The 12,567-nt window shown below is 42.1% G+C and overlaps 1 protein-coding gene across 2 annotated transcripts in view; it reads right to left on the bottom strand.

Moving 5' to 3' along the window:
- Window positions 1-12,567, bottom strand: part of PLD5 (phospholipase D family member 5) — a 259,269-nt gene that overhangs the window by 190,829 nt on the left and 55,873 nt on the right. The window lies entirely within an intron of this gene.

The raw sequence follows: 12,567 nt of genomic DNA, 5'->3' as shown, positions 1-12,567 counted from the left end.
ACTTCTTCCAGTGTAGACCCAGGAGTACATTGGACTCTACATGCATAAAAAGTTAAGGAAAACAATCAATTACATTTGCCTCAGATTAAAATCCTAGAGCAGACTCAAACCATTTCCATGATGCTAGAGGGAGTCAGCAATCATGCTATGTAATGGTGAATTTAAATCAGCATGTTTTTGGTTTTGCTAGTGTAACCCACACACCTTCTGGGTGTGGTACTGTGTCCCTCTAATGGCACTGAGACCACTTAGAGCAGAGGTGGCCAACCTGTGGCTCCAGAGCCACATGCGGCTCTTCAGAAGTTAATATGCAGCTCCTTGTATAGGCACCAACTCCGGGGCTGTAGCTACAGGCGACAACTTTCTAATGTGCCAGGGGGGAGGGAGTGCTCACTGCTCAACCCCTGGCTCTGCCACAGGCCCTGCCCCCACTCTACCTCTTCCCGCCCCCTACCCTGAGCCTGCCATGCCCTTACTCCTCCCCCCTCTCCCCCAGAGCCTCCTGCACGCCGCGAAACAGCTGATTGGGAAGTACGGGGAAGGAGGGGGAGGCACTGATTGGCAGGGCTGCCAGTGGGCAGGAGGCACTGGGAGCGGGGGATGGAGCTGTTGGAGGGCTGCTGAAGTATTACTGTGGCTCTTTGGCAATGTACATTGGTAAATTCTGGCTCCTTCTCAGGCTCAGGGTGGCCACTCCTGACTTAGAGAGAGAGATTAAATGAGTCTGCTCTACAGCCTTAGCTAACAGCTAGTTGGCTTTTAGCTCATGCTGTAGAGGCTCATGCACTAAGCTCCAGAGGTCCCCAGTTTGATCCTGCCCACCAACCACCAGGATCTTGTCGGTGTTACACTAGTGCAAGTGATTTGGTCAACAGCGCTCTTTAAGACAGTTATATATCAGTGTATGTATACAAACACTTCCACATGTAAATCAGACATCAGTCATGCTCATGTTTACTCCATTGTCCACATCAAAACTAATATCACAGTATTGTAACCTAAATTGAAATGACTTGCTTTGGGAGGAGAACTAGCAGTTAGTGGAATAAGATTAGACTTGAGGTAGCACCAACTTCCAAATTTTGTACTGTGTTCCTGATAGCTTTCACTTGTCACTTTTAGTCAGTTTGTCCTGTAGGACAAATTTGTTGACTGCAACATGATGATGCTTGCATTATCTGGTGCAACATCACACTTATAACACAATGCAAGACATTGTGATACCTCATTATCATGTTGCAATGCCCCCCACGCCTGGGAGGAGCTCCATGTAAACCTCGGGAAAACTACTTCATTGTTCTCCTTCAAATCCCTCCTTATAGCTATCCTTTGCCCTGATGCCTACCAAAAATTTAACACTGGTTAGGTTGTTACTGTGCTGAGACCACAGCCTATTATGCTGATAAATAGCATCTCACTGTTTCCTTGTACTCTCCTATGAGTCTATCTGTATCCATCTGTTGTCCCCGTCTTACACCTAGATTGGAAGCTCCATAAGGGACTGTCTTTTTGTTCTGTGTTTCTACAACACTTAACACAATGTGGTGCTGGTCCACGGTTAGGACTCCTAGACACTATGGTAATACAATACAAACAAGAATTTTGTTAAACCCCAACTATCCAAATTTGTGGTCAGGATTTATTGGTGACTCACAGGGATAAATATGGGACTCAAGAATTGGGAATGTGAGTGGCAACTCTGTGGTTTCAGTTTTGAAAATTTAAGAGCACTGGAGTCAACAGGAGTTTTTCCTGAGTATAGACTGCAGGATCAGCCTTAAAGAGAACACAGCAATTCTAATAAATACTTTGAGTTTCAAGATCTCTCAAAATGCCAAAAAAGAGAAAAGTCTAAAAAGGTATCAAGTGATTTTTTTAGTTGTTGGAGAAAGGATTGTGTGTTCATATATTTAGGCACGCAGCACCAAGAGCACTGGAATATAAACAACAAAACAGCAATTCACACCGGCAGGCTTCAGCACCATTTGTCCCTCTCATCTAAACCCTAACTAGGGTCTTTACAAAGCACTTAGAGCAGGGGTCTCAAACACGCTGCCCGCGAGGCTATTTTCTGCGGCCCGCAAGGCTATTTTCTGCGGCCCGCGAACCCCTCGCAGCCCCCGCGCCCTCCCCCAGTGTTTACCTAGAGCGGCTCCAGCCGGACATGCACCGGGGGCAGGGCAGGCTCCCTGCCTACCTGCCCTGCCCTGCCCCGCGCCGCTCTGGGAAGAGGCGGGAACAGGGAACCGTGGCCAATGGGGACTGCTGGGGGCGGTGCCTGAAGCAACAGCAACACACAGCCCCTCCGCCCCCCCTTCCCCACGTTCCAGCCTCTTCCCGGAGCGGAGCGGCGTGGGGGCAGGGCAGGCAGGCAGAGAGCCTGCCCTGCCCCCGGTACGCACCGGGCCAGATCCTGCCCCCGAACCCCTCCTGCAGCCGAACCCCCTGCCCTGAGCCCCCTGCCGCACCCTGCACCCCGACCCCCTGCCTCACCCCGCACCCCTCCTGCATCCCAACCCATTGCCCTGAGCCCATTGCCCTGAGCCCTCCTGCACCCCGACCCCCTGCCATACCCTGCACCCCTCCTGCACCCTGACCCCCTGCCCTGAATCCCCTGCCTCACCCCGCACCCCTCCTGCATCCCAACCCACTGCCCTGATCCCCCTGCTGCACCCCGCACCCCTCTTGCACCCCAACCCCCTGCCCTGAGTCCCCTGCCGCACCCTGCACCATGACCCCTGCTGTACCCCTCACTCCTCCTGCACCCCACACCCCAACTCCCTGCCCTGAGCCCCTGCCACACCCCACACCCCTCCTGCACCTCCTGGGGGCAGGGAGGGGGCAGAGTTGGGGTGGGGATTTTGGGGAAGGGGTTGGAATGGGGGCAGGGAAGGGGTGGGAAGAGGTGGGGCAGGGACGGGGCCTCATGGAAGGGGTGGAGTGGGGGGGGGCGACGGCGGGAGGTGTCAGTAATACGGCCCTCAGGCCAATGCACTAGACCTCATGTGGCCCTCGTGGTCATTTGAGTTTGAGACCCCTGACTTAGAGAAAACCATAGTGAGATCCATGGGTGCTGCTGCAGTAGTGATCAGCAGCCTCTGAAGGTCAATCCACTAATGTTGATATCTACATTTGGAATTAGATGCGTAACTATAGAAAAGTTTGAAAAGTTTGTTCTGTATCTTTATCAAATGCAATAACCCCATTAAAATTACTTTTCCAAATAATTTGTTTTAAAACATGAAACACTTCTAATTTGCATCATGAAACCAAAATTTAAGGTTACTTGTCTTCCAAAAGTACTGATTCTGACGACAGGAAGGATAAATTCCAGTATGCATGATGAATTAAGCATATGAACTTCCCCTGCTTCTCTTCCATTAAAGAGGATATGCCACCTATGTAGAAGTGGTGTTTGTAGTGCAATTACCATTACATTAATGCATGGTGAATTGCTTAGAGGGATGATAAAATCCGAGATGGAACTTGATGTTGAAGAGGTTTATAGTTTATGGCACCAATAATTGAAGTCTCTTCATACTGTACATTCTGCAGGAAAAAAATGGTATTTACAACTCTTTCTTGAAATCCAATGGATAAATTTCAAAGTGAAACCTGATAGAACAAGTTATGAAAAATGATTCAGTGACCCAAAATAGTATTAAAAGAATGACATGCCTCCTTAGCTATCTGAGTTAGCTACCAGAGGACAGACTTTAAACAATAACTTCCATTGCTTCCTATCAGCTTCTCCCATAATTGTAATGCTGTCATTTTAATTTATGCTTCGTAAATATTCTTGCCTTTTACAGGCCAAGCCCACGCAAACAAACTTGCCAAGCCCACGCAAACAAACTTGACACAAGGGATTCTCTAATTGCTGCAGGAGGGGAAAGGCGGGAACACAACCAGCATCTCCTGAATCCTTCTCCCTCCCCACCACCATTCCTCTCCTGGGAGAGGGGAAGGGAATAGGCCACTCGATCTGCAGAGTTGCACATTACATAGTTACACACTCCCTTACAACTGCACTTAGGATGGAGCTTGCTCAGTACATAAACAATGTGGACTTACTGCTCCCTGCCCCCACCTGCCCAGTGAAAGCACACCACTCCTGAGACTGATTAGGCAATACACACTCTCAGAGGGGATAGGACACCATTTGCAATCAGTGCTTAATCTAAGGCCTTGGCTACACTGGCGCTGTACAGCGCTGCAACTTGCTGTGCTCAGGGGTGTGAAAACGCCCCCCCCGAGCGCAGCAAGTGCAGCGCTGTAAAGCGCCAGTGTAATCAGCGCCTGCAGCGCTGCACGCTCACTCGCAGTGCTGCAAGCTATTCCCCTCGGAGAAGTGGAGTACTTGCAGCGCTGCAAGAGAGCTCTCGCAGCGCTGGCGGCGCAACTACACTCGCGCTTCACAGCATGTAGCCAAGGCCTAAGAACACTGGAATGAACAATATAAAACTCTGCGGACAATGCATTTATTTTGTCTTGCATAACATCATACCAAATTACCTACTTCCTTAGTAGCAGATCTACTAGATTCTGGCTGCAGCACAGAGGCAGGTGAGAATGGAAATGAGGGTGGGATCATGATAGTTCCAAAATATAACCAGGAATGATCTCAAACAAACGTAGTGATAACTTTAAACATATGCATCTATGATTTTTTTAATGCAAATTTGTAACATTAGCTAGACCTCTCAGATTAAGTAAGACGCATGGAAACCCTTGTGATTTGTCAGGTGTTTAAAATTCAACTTCTAATAACTAACTCTTTGCATTTCAATTTGGAAAAAGAATTAGCCCTCTGATCTATTTCTCAATAAAGATTAATGCATAAAGAAGTTTTAAGGCTTTATATTAAGTCACTTTTGAACTGGAAATGGTCAAAACAAGTTAGAACAATTTTCAAAAATTAAAACCAATTTTTTCCAAGTCACATAAAAATTGTACTATTAAACTTTGAGTTTAACAAAAAAGCTCCACTGTACACTGAATTAAACAGAGACTACACATGAGAAATTTCCGGTCAAAAGGAGATATTTTCCCCAAAACAGTTTGATGGAATTTAGGACTTAGAATGGAAACTATCTTCCAATGCTAACCATAACGAGTCACAGATTCACTAAACTAAGCAATAGTAGGGAAAGCTTCTATTCTTATTTGCCTTTTTACTTTTGGCCAACCAAAATACAGTTCCAATACATCTGCTAATTCAGTGATAGTTCAAGAACAATACAATGATTTCCTCAATAACCTTAACGATTTCCGCATTACAAGCTAGGTGAACTAGATCTCTGCAGGACCTGCAAACAAATTTTTTCTCCCACTCAGAAGCAAAATTACACTGCTGTCTGTTGAAACGACTGTTTCTGAATGATTGTCTAGGACTTTTACCTGATTCAAAGCTAACTTCTAGCAGGATGAATGCTCTCAAAGACCAGCAATAAGAAAGACTGAAAAAATGTATTGTGTGTGTTCTGATCAGCATCTGGAAACCCAAGCAAGAGAGGTTATGATTTTAAAGTTTTAAAATAAATTGATAGATGATTAACCCTGCTTTACAGGTTTCTTTCCTGATCTTTTAGTCCCAGACACAGAAATGGAACTGCGGTACCTAGATTCTCCTTGGGAGATTTTCATCTCCAGTACAGACCAGGGCAAACTCTGCTTAGTTTATAAAATCTATGTGATCACTACCAAATGTGATCTGTAGGTAGGCCCAAAAGTGTGTTCTTGGAATATGTTTGAACATTTCTGATAGAGTTTAGGGGCTTTGACTTGTCCAGTTCTCCAGTGGAGTTAATTTGTGCACTTGAAGGAAAACACAAGTCACTTTTCATGACACAATGTTTTCAGATTTACTGGGCAAAGACTGAATGGGCACAAGTCATCCTGTGCCCCCTTCAGGGTTGTGGCATGTTGACAGAACAGCATGAGGAAGCTTGAACTGCCACTGTTTATGCTGTACCTATTCTGTGGGCAGGCAGGCATCATCTACCAGAACTGTTAAGCCAACATTTTTCACAAACAATAAATTCACCCAAACCCCTCCACCCCCAAAATGTTTAAAAAGTTGTGTACAGAGTTCTAAAGTAAAGGCACTGTAATTAATTGGCTCCTAGGAACCCAACAACAGTGTTTTCAAACCTAAGTGCTTAAAATTACAGTTCTAAATTTACACTTGGCTCCTAAGCAGATGTTACATGATTTCCAGATGTCCTGCTAACCTGACACACCCACTGACTGCACCTCTGAAAAAAACAGGTTACTTATTTGGGAACTTTAACATGTATTTTGGTGCCTAGATTGAGGCAGTCACTCTTTTGAATTGTGACTTGGGTATACTAAGGCACTGATTTTCAGAGGTACTGAATAAAGCTGTGTGAATTTTTTCAAAGAGTTTATTCAGTAAAAAATGCAGTTTAAGCCAACTCGAAACTATTCACAATCACAAATGTGACATGAATAGTTTCAGCCATCCACAAACAGTGGAAAAAGAAACAGAGGAGGAAGTGCTCCGGGGGAGGGGGCAGAGAGACTTTATAACTATTAGTCCAATGTTAAGACTCAGGTTTGAATCTCTGCTTTGGAGCAGACCCAAAATAGACTTTTCTGATTCATTAAAAAAATTCATTTTTGACTCAACCTAAGCTGATTTTTTTTCAGTATTTCAGAACTGCCACTGAACCAAAAAAAAAAATTAATTATTTGCCCAGTTTTAATACTGAACATTTACAACTCACTGATGTCATTAGGAGCTGTGGCTGCTCAGATCCTCTGAAAGTCAAACCCCTAAAACCATGAAGGTACTAAGATTAGACATATTTGTCTAGATAAAGATAACCCTGAATCTAGGGAGACCCTAGCATGACATATCTGGAAGCAGCCCGTGGAAGGCCAGTTTAAAAACTGCATGTCTCAGTTGCATAGGGAGAAGCAGTGACAGAGACCCCACACAGCAGGGCTCTGACCCTTCCCTCCAGGCTGCAGAGATGCTCTCCATACATTCCTACAGCCCTTCACAGAGGAGATGGGGAATTGTGCAAGCCAAGGGTCTCTGAATGAATCCGCTGAATATTCCTCCTCACAATGAAAATGAACATACTGCCTTGCAAATTGAGGGTTGAGCGCCTCCTGGGGTTTGCCTTTTTTTTTTTTTTTACACTTCCAGTTGTCAGTCTTAGTAGCAAGCATGAGAATCTTTGTAGCAAACCATCTTGCAATGATTAAAAGAATTACTTTGAAATCTTACTTACCATATGAAAAGTGAAATGCGCATGATGGCAGATGGGCATCATGAAAGAGTTTTTTGTTCTGAATAATTTTGATTTCAGTAGCATATAAGTGCTTGTGCAGTTTTCTAAAGCAAAGATTGACATCTGGAGAACTAATTAGTATAGCTTTATGCTTACTTATTTTTATACTGGTTCTTGCATTTGTGTGTGTGTGTGAGAGAGAGAGAGAGAGAGAAGGAGGAAGAGGTAGATATTGACTGGCTAAATGATGATTTTACATTGCTTATAATTCAACAACAAAACCTGTTATCTGTGCTTTCCTATGGACTGTATGACACGATTCCTACTGTAACTCTATTATAGTGACTGGAGTTACACTGAGGATGCATTCGGTCTGTGGGTTAAAATGCTATCACAAAAGAAGTGTGCATGCAGCTCTTATACTGTAGAGTTCAATAAATAACGTTCTAGGGAAATAAGGAAACAACTCTGATAATCATAGTCATTTTTTTAATTTATAAGACAGCAGAAAACACTCACTCTAAAGATGGGAAAATGTGCAGGTGGTAGAAATGCATCTGAATTCTGTCTCAGCTCTTTCAGAGATAGAGCTATGGGAATTTTATCGTTCAAAATAATTTGAAATCTTCAGAACATTATTCTCTGTGGTGTTTCCTAGAAGCTATTCTCTACTAATTTAAGCAAGAACAAACAACACTGAATTTTAATTAATTGTCAGGTACAGCAGTGTACATTCCAACCCTCCTCCGGGAAATAACTATTTTAGAATCTATGATATAAGATGCAACAAAATAAATAATATGCTCCTCGCTATATCCCCGTGAGTGGCAGGAGATAAAGCTAGAAAGAAACTAAAAAATATTGTGGTCTGTAAGATTCTGATAGTTTAGGATTCATTTTTAATTCTTAAAGGTAAAAAAAGGCTTTATATTTAAACACACACACACACACACACGCTGTTTATGAACATAAGCCATTAACAGAAAATGCATGTATCATTATTAAAATCACAAATTAATTAGATATGGGCCCAAGAGACAAAATCTGGATACAAATTTTGCACATTCTGAAAGTTTGGTGTTGGGATCAGGGCTACATTCAACCAATTGAAACAAGAGGGGATATTTTAAAAAGTCAGATATGTATCTAGGTTGAGATTATGAACACTCCTAAACCTGGAAATATTCAGTTCCACAGTTTTGGTCTAGGTCCATCTCTAAAACAAATATAATTTTAAAGAAAACTGATTTTTTTTCTCCCAAGACCCAAGTCCAAAGTTGACAGCTTTCTTGATCCGATTCTCATGGAAGACTTGATGACATTATCAAAACCTACTGCAGAACAGGGTGTTGCAATTCTTACATTCATGTAGATAGTTGTAAAATTGGGGCATGGAACGATGGAACGTTCCCCCTCTGCCTCCCTCTCTCATTTATCCCTCTCTTCAGTTGGCTGCCCTGAGAACTGTGGGGATGACATCACCAGCTACACCACCATCTGCTTTGGGCAGTGGCTTTAAGTGTTTACAATCTCATGAAAAATTGCAGGAAAGAAACAGACCCCTATAGTCCTAGCACGTAAATTAATAAAATAAAACAAACATTATGCTTGAATTCGAGAGACAACAGTCACATTTATACGAAGGCTCCTTTGTATCACTTTTGCAGAATTAAGAGGCCTTAGTGTAAGTGAGAATTATGCTGGTAATATTGCAATTGTAGGATTTTATGTTTGTATTTTGTATAATTTAAAATAAAAAATAATAATGTAGCATGTATTAAATATATTAATGTATGATTTGACCATATCCTGCCAGCCACCCTTTTTAAATAGCAAAAAAGAAATGGCCTAATAAGCCATTGGTAGAAATGCATCAGCCAGAATTCTGTGTCTGGCTAATTTTAAGGCAGTAAGAAACCTTTTAGGGTCACCACTTTGTTGTAGGTTTAGCATTTTAAAATAAGTAAAAGAATGCCATGATTGTTTTTGTTTTGCATTGCAATTTGATGTTTCTGTTCAAAATGTTCTGTGTAAATCAGTTCTGTTTTGTGTGTGAATAAGGAATGTGTGTGTTAGAAGATAAGTGTAAAGGCCATCACCCAACCAGATGTTCTAGGAAGGAACCGAAAACAAACACAAGGGCTCCAGGAGGCTGCAACACGCCCCTATTGAAATGTCAGAGGAGGGCAAATTAATGACTCTAAAAATAAAACAGGCACCTATCAATGGGAACAAAATAGTTGTAATCAAAACCAGCATAAAATAACTCCCTAAAAAACGTAATAAAAAAAACAAAATTAAAAATTAAAAAACAATTTAAAAAAACAAGCACTCATCAAACAATAATTAATTACAGCATAATGGTGCAAAGCTCTTTCGTCCAGCCAAGACTTCCCCAGAGCATTGTGTCGTGACCAACAGAACCCAGCTCCCATCTACCCTGTGATCAACCTAGCTTATCACTAGATTGATCCAGACTCTGGACTGGTAACTATAACATTGACTGGTAGAGAGAGAGAGAGAGAGAGAGAGTGTAACTGAATACATATGCCAATTGTTGTATCTTCAATAAACGCGGTGTATTGCCTTTTCCCCTGAAAAAAATCCCATGTGCTTCTTAGAAGCATAACAATATTGAAATCCAATTCTTGTATTTTGCTAGGACCTTTTTATCATTCCTTACCCCAGGCAAAACTCCCAACGAAGGGTGGTTCTCTAGGTTTTCAGTTAGAAGTATTTATTTATTTATTTATTTATTTAAACATCATCTCATTTCATCCTTCACTTTGACTTAAGTGTTCGATCACATCGAAACAGGAGCAAGAAAAACTCTTCTCCTTCATATTTTACTTTATAATAGGAAACATGACAAAGATCATTTTAAGTAAATTGTACCTGAAGCTGTAGTTAACATGATTATGTTCTTGTATTCAGAGTGAAGATGACTAAAGTAGCCCAAGGCAATTCTCATTAAATAATAAACAATGACTTTTTAGCATAGGTGCTGGAACTAGGGGTGGTGCTGCACCCCCGGCTTAAAGTGGTTTCCATTATATACAGGGTTTACAGTTGGGTTCAATGGCTCTCAGCACCCCCACTATACAAATTGTTCCAGCACCCCTGCTTTATAGTAAAGAAAAAAAAATCTATCATTAAAATAGAGAACAATAATAGGCCCAATGCTGATCTCAGTACACCAATGTAACCCCATTGATTTCAATATTAATGTTTATAACTGTAAAGTATATTAACAATTAAACAAAACCATTAGTTAAATCTTAGGGTATGTCTACACTACAGGATTAATCCGAATTTAGATAATTCGAATTTGGGAAACAGGTTGTATAAATTCGATTGTGCGCGGCCACACTAAGCACCTTAATTCGGTTTTAAACCACATTAATTCGGTGGTGTGCGGCCACACTACCCCATTAACTTAAACACAGTAATTCGGTGGTGTGCGTCCACACTAACCCTAATTCGAATTAACAAAATCGATTTAGGCTCTACTCCGTTCGTCGAGGTGGAGTATAGAAATCGATTTAAAGGGCCCTTTAATTCGAATTAACTGGCTCTGTAGTGTGGACGGGTGAAGGGTTAATTCGGATTAAGGCAGCTAAATCCGAATTAAAGTCCTAGTGTAGACCAGGCCTTATAAATGCCCCTTTATTCTGCTATGGCAGTAAATTCTCACTGAGTGCTTCTCTCTGTTCTCCTTCAAATAGGCCTGCGGCAAAACAAAGCATAATGATCTCTCTGAGAGCCAAGAAATCCACCAATAAAAATCAGAGTGCAAGCTTTGGTCTGGGATCTTGGAGATTAAATGAGCTGAGGCACTTCTGTTGACCATTCCCGTTTCTTACTATGCGCTCTTGAGGACGGGTGCACAGGGCATTCTCAGAGAAGATCCCCCATTATGGAACAGGCTTCCACTAGCAGTTTTCCGCATATAGTGCACAGTTCATTTTTTTGGGCAACCTCTTCCAGATGGATCTGAACTAAGACATCAAGCCTTGCAAACACTAAGGGCTGGTCCACACTAAGCCCCCAGTTCGAACTAAGATACGCAACTTCAGCTACGTGAATAATGTAGCTGAAGTCGAAGTATCTTAGTTCGAACTTAAAGGTACTTACCGCGGGTCCACACGCGGCAGGCAGGCTCCCCCGTCGACTCCACCTACTCCTCTCATGGAGCAGGATTACCGGCATCGACGGCGAGCACTTCTGGGATCGATTTATCGCGTCTAGACAAGACACGATAAATCGATCCCAGAAGATCGATTGCTTGCTGCCGAACCAGCGGGTAAGTATAGACGTACCCTAAATGATGTATGCAGTGATTACTGCTGTGACTAGGGACAGCCAAAATTTTACCATCAAAACTCTTTTGACTGAACAATTTTTTTTCATGAATACGGTTGGCTTTCCACAGATAATTTTGAGTTTTCACTGAAAGCTTTTCAACCAAAAACCAAAATTCTTCCGGTTTTGGGCAAAAAGGTGAAATGTTCCACAGAAACAAAATAAAACATTTTCCAACCAGCTCCAGCTGTGATTAGTCCCACTGAAGCCAATCACGGCACTAAAACACTACACCCAACAGTAAATGTTTGCAGGATTTGTCCTTAGGACTGTCATTTCATTTCCTGTTCTTCTGATTGCTTTCCGGAGGTCCAGTGGGTTAGTATTGTGTCAAATTTTGACAACTTTTAAAATTATGTATGATTTGACTCGATGCCATACATTTTAAAAAATAAAATAGACCAGTAGAAAGCTGTTTATCAATAAAGTTCTTAAAACTTTGGTAAGTAATTAAACTTCTGCAAATGGCAAGTGAATTTTATGCTGCAAACCTTGCCAACAGCTGACAGTATTAATCGGATATCAAAATTCTAGTGGTGCATGACAGTGACACAGTATGACCTAAAATTAAATTTCTTTCTGGAGAAACAAGGATCATTAGAACACACACTGCTTTGAATGTAGAAAACAAAAACTGTTTCAGACAGCCCTTACACCACAAGAAAATGAATCAAGCACCCTCTTATTTTACAAAAGTTCTATTTTCCCCTATAAGCATCCGTTTCTGATAAGGTTTCTCAAGAAGTATTTTCCATGTATCTTTTTCCCTGCACCCATTAAGTTATACTTTCTCTGAATGATCCTCCTACTCTCTCATCATCATTGATTGGAGAGACATAATATATACGTTTATTTTATTTTTTCTGCCCTTGAAACAGATCAGGGGTCGGCAACCTACGGCACGCGTGCCAAACATGGCACGCAAGCTGATTTTGAGTGGCAC

This window comes from Terrapene carolina, unplaced genomic scaffold, assembly GCF_002925995.2.
Source record: "Terrapene carolina triunguis isolate 2854851 unplaced genomic scaffold, T_m_triunguis-2.0 Scaffold85, whole genome shotgun sequence".
Taxonomy (NCBI): Eukaryota; Metazoa; Chordata; order Testudines; family Emydidae; genus Terrapene; species Terrapene triunguis.
Note: the sequence above shows the minus strand (reverse complement) of the source record. Positions and strands in the feature narration are given on the sequence as shown.